Genomic DNA, 7,422 nt, shown 5'->3' on the forward strand with positions numbered 1-7,422 from the left:
TTGGGAGCAGGGTTCTTTTTTGTAGCCAAGAAGGATGGTTCACTAAGACCTTGTATAGATTATCGCCTTCTTAATAACATCACGGTTAAATTTCAGTACCCCTTGCCATTGTTATCTGATTTATTTGCTCGGATTAAGGGGGCTAGTTGGTTTACCAAGATAGATCTCCGTGGTGCGTATAATCTTGTGCGTATTAAGCGAGGCGATGAATGGAAAACTGCATTTAATACGCCCGAGGGTCATTTTGAGTACCTAGTCATGCCATTCGGACTTGCCAATGCTCCATCAGTGTTTCAGTCCTTTATGCATGACATCTTCCGAGAGTACCTGGATAAATTCCTGATTGTATACTTGGATGACATTTTGGTCTTCTCGGATGATTGGGAGTCTCATGTGAAGCAGGTCAGAATGGTGTTCCAGGTCCTGCGTGCTAATTCTTTATTTGTGAAGGGATCAAAGTGTCTCTTCGGTGTTCAGAAGGTTTCATTTTTGGGGTTCATTTTTTCCCCTTCTACTATCGAGATGGACCCTGTTAAGGTCCAGGCCATCTATGATTGGACTCAGCCGACATCTCTGAAGAGTCTGCAAAAGTTCCTGGGCTTTGCTAATTTTTATCGTCGCTTCATCTGCAACTTTTCTAGTATTGCTAAACCATTGACCGATTTGACCAAGAAGGGTGCTGATGTGGTCAATTGGCCTTCTGCTGCCGTGGAAGCTTTTCAAGAGTTGAAGCGCCGTTTTTCTTCTGCCCCTGTGTTGTGTCAGCCAGATGTCTCGCTTCCGTTCCAGGTCGAGGTTGATGCTTCTGAAATTGGAGCGGGGGCTGTTTTGTCGCAGAGAAGTTCTGATTGCTCGGTGATGAAACCATGCGCCTTCTTTTCCAGGAAGTTTTCGCCTGCTGAGCGAAATTATGATGTTGGCAATCGAGAGTTGCTGGCCATGAAGTGGGCATTCGAGGAGTGGCGTCATTGGCTTGAAGGAGCTAAGCATTGCGTGGTGGTCTTGACTGATCACAAGAATCTGACTTATCTCGAGTCTGCCAAACGATTGAATCCTAGACAGGCTCGTTGGTCGTTGTTTTTCTCTCATTTTAATTTTGTGGTTTCATACCTTCCGGGCTCTAAAAATGTGAAGGCGGATGCCCTGTCTAGGAGTTTTGTGCCCGACTCTCCGGGTTTATCTGAGCCGGAGGGTGTTCTCAAAGAGGGAGTAATTGTGTCTGCCATCTCCCCTCATTTGCGGCGGGTGCTGCAAAAATTTCAGGCTAATAAACCTGATCGTTGCCCAGCGGAGAAACTGTTTGTCCCTGATAGGTGGATGAATAAAGTTATCTCTGAGGTTCATTGTTCGGTGTTGGCTGGTAATCCTGGAATCTTTGGTACCAGAGAGTTAGTGGCTAGATCCTTTTGGTGGCCATCGCTGTCGCGGGATGTGCGTTCTTTTGTGCAGTCCTGTGGGATTTCTGCTTGGGCTAAGCCCTGCTGTTCTCGTGCCAGTGAGTTGCTTTTGCCCTTGCCGGTCCCGAAGAGGCCTTGGACACATATCTCGATGGATTTTATTTCAGATCTTCCCGTCTCTCAAAAAATGTCAGTCATTTGGGTTGTATGTGATCGTTTCTCTAAGATGGTCCATTTGGTACCCTTGCCTAAGTTGCCTTCCTCCTCTGATTTGGTGCCATTGTTCTTCCAGCATGTGGTTCGTTTACATGGCATTCCAGAGAATATCGTTTCTGACAGAGGTTCCCAGTTTGTTTCGAGGTTTTGGAGAGCCTTTTGTGCTAGGATGGGCATTGACTTGTCTTTTTCCTCGGCTTTCCATCCTCAGACTAATGGCCAGACCGAACGAACCAATCAGACCTTGGAGACATATCTGAGATGCTTTGTTTCTGCTGATCAGGATGACTGGGTGTCTTTTTTGCCTTTGGCTGAGTTCGCCCTTAATAATCGGGCCAGTTCGGCTACCTTGGTTTCGCCGTTCTTCTGCAACTCTGGGTTCCATCCTTGGTTCTCTTCTGGGCAGGTTGAGTCTTCGGACTGTCCTGGTGTGGATACTGTGGTGGACAGGTTGCAGCAGATTTGGACTCATGTAGTGGACAATTTGACCTTGTCCCAGGAGAAGGCTCAACGTTTTGCTAATCGCAGACGCTGTGTGGGTCCCCGACTTCGTGTTGGGAATTTGGTTTGGTTGTCATCTCGTCATATTCCTATGAAGGTTTCCTCTCCTAAATTTAAGCCTCGTTTCATTGGTCCATATAGGATTTCTGAGGTTCTTAATCCTGTGTCTTTTCGTTTGACCCTTCCTGAATCTTTTTCCATCCATAACGTGTTCCATAGGTCATTGTTGCGGAGATACGTGGCACCTATGGTTCCATCGGTTGATCCTCCTGCCCCGGTTTTGGTGGAGGGGGAGTTGGAGTATATTGTGGAGAAGATTTTGGATTCTCGGGTTTCAAGGCGGAAACTCCAGTATCTGGTTAAGTGGAAGGGTTATGCTCAGGAAGATAATTCCTGGGTCTTTGCCTCTGATGTCCATGCTCCCGATCTGGTTCGTGGCTTTCATATGGCTCATCCTGGTCGTCCTGGGAGCTCTGGTGAGGGTTCGGTGACCCCTCCTCAAGGGGGGGGGGACTGTTGTGAATTCTGTGGCAGAGCTCCCTCCTGTGGCCACAAGTGGTATTTCGGCTGGTTCTCTCTGTGAGCTTCCGTTGGTGGAAGGAAGTGGTACTGCGGCTTCTGAGTCTCCTTCCTCAGGTGATGTGGTGATATCGTTAGACGTTTCCTATTTAACTCCGCCTAGTGCTGTGATCCTGGCCTCCTGTCAATGTTCTAGTGTGGGTCTAGCTTCCTCCTGGATCGTTCCTGTGGCCTGATGCTCTGCATAAGCTAAGTTGTGCTTGTGTTATTTTTCGGTTTGCTGTTTTTTCTGTCCAGCATGCTCTTTTTGTTTTTGTTGCTTGCTGGAAGCTCTGAGACGCAGAGGGTGTACCTCCGTGCCGTTAGTTCGGTACGGAGGGTCTTTTTGCCCCCTCTGCGTGGTTGTTAGTAGGGTTTTGTGTTGACCGCAAAGTTACCTTTCCTATCTTCGGTCTATTCAGAAAGTCGGGCCTCTCTTTGCTAAATCTGTTTCATCTCTACGTTTGTCTTTTCATCTCACTCACAGTCATTATATGTGGGGGCTGCCTTTTCCTTTGGGGAATTTCTTTGAGGCAAGTTAGGCTTGTTTTCCTCTTAGGCCTAGCTAGTTTCTCAGGCTGTGCCGAGTTGCATAGGTAGCGTTAGGCGCAATCCACGGCCGCCTTTAGTTGTGGTACGATAGTATAGGGATTGCGGTCAGCAGAGTTCCCACGTCTCAGAGCTCGTCCTATGTTTTTGGGTTATTGTCAGGTCACTATTTGTGCTCTGAACTTCAACATCCATTGTGGTTCTGAATTACCATTTCATGACAGTCATCTATATGTAATATGCTTGGACTCTGTGCGTCAACACCGGTGTTGGTGTGTTGTTTGTCGGTGGTTCTGTTTCCCCAATGATTGGTGGTATATGCCTTTTAAATAGTGTTTGTATTAATAAAATTTTGGTTTTTACTACGGAACTATTGCCTTTGGATCATCGTTTTTTCAATATCTACAGTATGTAGTAATTGATGATAGGCTTCAGTAATCTGATATTCACATGGTGACTTATTAATTAGTGATTGTATACTTTACCATGTTTTTTTGTCATGTATCCTTGATGATTTGCCCTTAACCAGCATGGAGTTCTCAGTTTCAATGTTTCCGCCCTGTTCTCTGCCACTTGCCCTTTTAAGCAGCATCAGCTGTTTAATCAGTGCTTCAGAATCAAGTCTGCAGTTTACTTGATACCTTGCTCCTGGAAGACTTGGACTTATTATCCTAACCACCTTCTACTTCAGATCCTTGGACATGTGTGGACTCAGGAATCCCTCAGCTTGCCATCAACATTGGCAAGGGAAGTAGAGAGAGAACCTTTAACCTGTTTCTGTGACTAGATGGACTTAAGGTTTATTCCTGCCTGTCTTGTATCCTGCCTGCAACTGTGTTAACCCTTACTTGTATGAAGTAATACAAGAACTACTTAAACAAGCCTGTGTCTTCTGTGTTTCCTGGCACCCACGCACAAGACTCTATACAGACTGTATTTTACATTTGACACGGAGGGTGTGGCAGATCTAGGGGAGGAAGAGGCGCCAGCACCAGGAGCTTTTGACTTGGAAATCTGGGGTGGTGGGGGATGTGCCCAGAGTTTAAATTGGGCACATTGCACATTCCTCAGTGCTTCTGGCCCCACTTCTGAGGATGTAATCAAGCGAGCAGGTACACCCTGCGCAGCAACATGAGCAGCCCATTCAGAAGCCCTGTGCAGCCCAGCTGAAGACCCGTGAGAATTTGGGAGATAGCCAGGCATGCGAAAGTCGGGATTCTGCAGAAAGGTCCAGCCGCAGGAGCTCCTCCAGAGTGGATGAGTCAGCAGCGTCGGCTGAGATGCGCCCTCATTGTTAACCGTTATCTATTCGTTTGCAGCACTGGTAAGTGATCTTCGTGAAAGATCAATCGGTGATGTAGTCTTCCCCATATTTCTCCTAATTCTGCCAGGGAAAGAAGTGTGCAGGGAAGTTGAAACACTAGGAATTCTGCCCTTTGCAGGTCCCCCTTTCTGTACTCCTGTCCGAATGATTCAGTCCTGTGTCCAGCAGATGGTAGGCTAAGGAGACTTGTAACTTCACCACAAGCCTAAAGAAATTATTAGGACGGAAGTGAAGGAGTACATGATGTTCCTATCCCAGGGAGAGTGCCGTAAGGGAAAGGGGAAAGGACATAAGTTCCCAGAGTCAGACTCCTGTTGACTTTATAGGGGATGAGGATTCTTCCAGATCATCTCCTTTAGCATCCTCTTCTTCAGAAGATGACTCTGGCTCCTTCTGTTTCCCCATAGACTGGGTGGATAAATTAGTGCAAATGGTCAGAAGCACTATGGGGATAGTAGAGTCTAGGCCGGAACATTCTGTTCAGCATGTCATGTTTGGGGGACTAGACCAAAGGAAGCACAGGTTCTTCTCCTTAAACAAGAAAATCCATTCTCTGTTGCGCCGGGAGTGGAAGAGGCCAGAGAAGAGGGGCTCCCTTCCCCAACGTTTAAGAGGAGATGCCCCTTTGAGGACGCTGTTGCAAGCACTTGGGATAAGGGCCCACAACTTGATGCGGCAGTGGCCAAGGCGTAAAAAAAAAATACTCATTGCCCCTTTGAGGACCTGGGGACGCTAAAAGACCCTTTGAATAAGAAGGTGGACACGTTTCTTAAAGGGGCATGCCAAATGTCTGCAGGTGCCCTGAGGCCGGCAGTGGCATCTACGTGTACGATCAGTTCAATGATGATCTGGCTAGATCAGCTAGAGTCTGAGTTAAAAGGGGGAGCCTCACGGGAAACTTTTAAGCACCTTATGAGTGATTCAAGGTGCCGTTGTTTTCGTCAGATGCCTCTGCAGACTCTGTCCGGATGGCAGTTAAAGTAGCGGGCCTCTCAAATGCAGCTCGAAGAGCTTTATGGCTGAAGCGCTGGCCCGGGAATATTCAGGCCAGATCTAGACTGTGTTGTACTCCATGTGAGTGGTATTACCTCTTTGGACCGGTCCTGGATGAGCTTCTGTAGAAGGCATTGGATAATAGAAAAAATTCCCCAGTCTGTCGACTCCTTCCTACAGGCATCCCTTCAGCAGAAGGAGGTTTAGTCATCGGAAGCCTTCCAGGGACCGAGCCTAGTGGGATGAAAGGAAGAGAAAAGAAACCACCTTAATGAATGCCGGCCCTGGTAGAGGGTAGACTATTGGCCTTCTACCCGGCCTGGTCAAATATTACCAATAGTGACTGTTTGTAGCCTGATATCATCGGGGCTGAAAAGTAAAAAAAAGAAAAAACGCAAAGCTCCGACTTATTAGAATGCAAAAAAAAGCACTGACAGCGTGTAAAACACAGGTAGATCAAATATACCTGAAAACATCTGATTAAGGCCTATCAAAGATGGAGGAAGAAAACAATTGAATGAGTGACACATGAGAACAAACACAATGACCCAAAACACACAGCCAGGGCAACTAAGGATTGGCTCCATAAGAAGCATTTCAAGGTCCTAGAGTAGCCTGGCCAGTCTCCAGACCTGAACAAAATAGAAAAGCTTTGGCAAGAGCTGAAACTCAATGTTGCCCAGCAACAGCCCCGAAACCTGAAAGATCTGGAGTAGATCTGTATGGAGGAGGGGGCCAAAATCCCTGCTGCACTGTGTGCAAACCTGGTCAAGATCTACAGGAAACATTTGACCTCAGTAATTATAAAGGTTTCTGGACAAAATATTAAGTTCTGTTTTTCTATTGTATCAAATACTTACCATATATACTCGAGTATAGACTGAGATTTTCAGACCACTTTTTTGGGCTGAAAGTAACCCTCTCGGTATAACGGACACAACTAGAACTGAGAGTGGACCCTCTGAACCGTGGGTAGCCCTACCCCTGGGCGAGCGGACCTTGGGATGAACCGACCCCTATACAGGGACCGTAAGGGGCAGGCCCAGAGGTCACTTACCCACAGTGGAAGTACCGAGAGGGACGGCTCCAGGAAGAAGAGACGAAAAAGGCACCGAAGGAACACCAGCAGGACTGAAAACCAGGAGAAGACTCAGACGCCAGCAAAAGACTGTGGAACAAAAACAAAAGGAAGGGTTAAGAGTACAAGGTAACACAGAATCGGGAACCACAAGAACAAGGGACAAAAATGGAGAGGAACGAAGTCCACCGAAACGACAGCGAACCAAGCACGAGCACAAGAGAGGGGCCAGAAGCACAGACAATGCTATGACAAACAGGCAATGAGGCACAGAGGAGGACGCCTAATATAGTAAAGACAAGGGTAGGGATTGGTTGAGACTACACTGACCTTGAACCCTGAGGAATAGCATCAGGTGTGATGCGCCTGCGTCTATTGGAGAAACCAGAGCGCCTGCGCAGGGTCAGCAAGCCTCCAGCAGCAGAAGACTCCGGAAGAGAAGATGAGTCGGCGAGACGCCCGAACCCGGAAGTGGAACGCCGGGAATGCGCCGCCGCAGAGACCGGGACAGAGCGGCGAGAGCGAGCCGCAGCACGAGCAGGGACCCCAGCAGGAGAGGAGGAACGGACGCTGTTGTGAATTCTGTGGCTGAATTCACTCCTGTGGTCACAAGTGGTACTGCAGCTTCTGAGCTTCCTCCCTCAGGTGTTCTGGTGAGCTCGTTGGCTGCTTTGTTATTTAACTCCGCCTGATTCTGTCTTCCTTGCTCCTTGTCAATGTTCCAGTGTTGGATCTGAGCTTCTGGATCTTTCCTGTGGCCTGCTGCTCTGCTTAGATAAGTGCTTCTTTGCTTTTTTGCTACTTTT

The sequence above is a fragment of the Ranitomeya imitator genome, unplaced genomic scaffold (genome assembly GCF_032444005.1).
Source record: "Ranitomeya imitator isolate aRanImi1 unplaced genomic scaffold, aRanImi1.pri SCAFFOLD_147, whole genome shotgun sequence".
In the NCBI taxonomy this organism is placed as follows: Eukaryota; Metazoa; Chordata; class Amphibia; order Anura; family Dendrobatidae; genus Ranitomeya; species Ranitomeya imitator.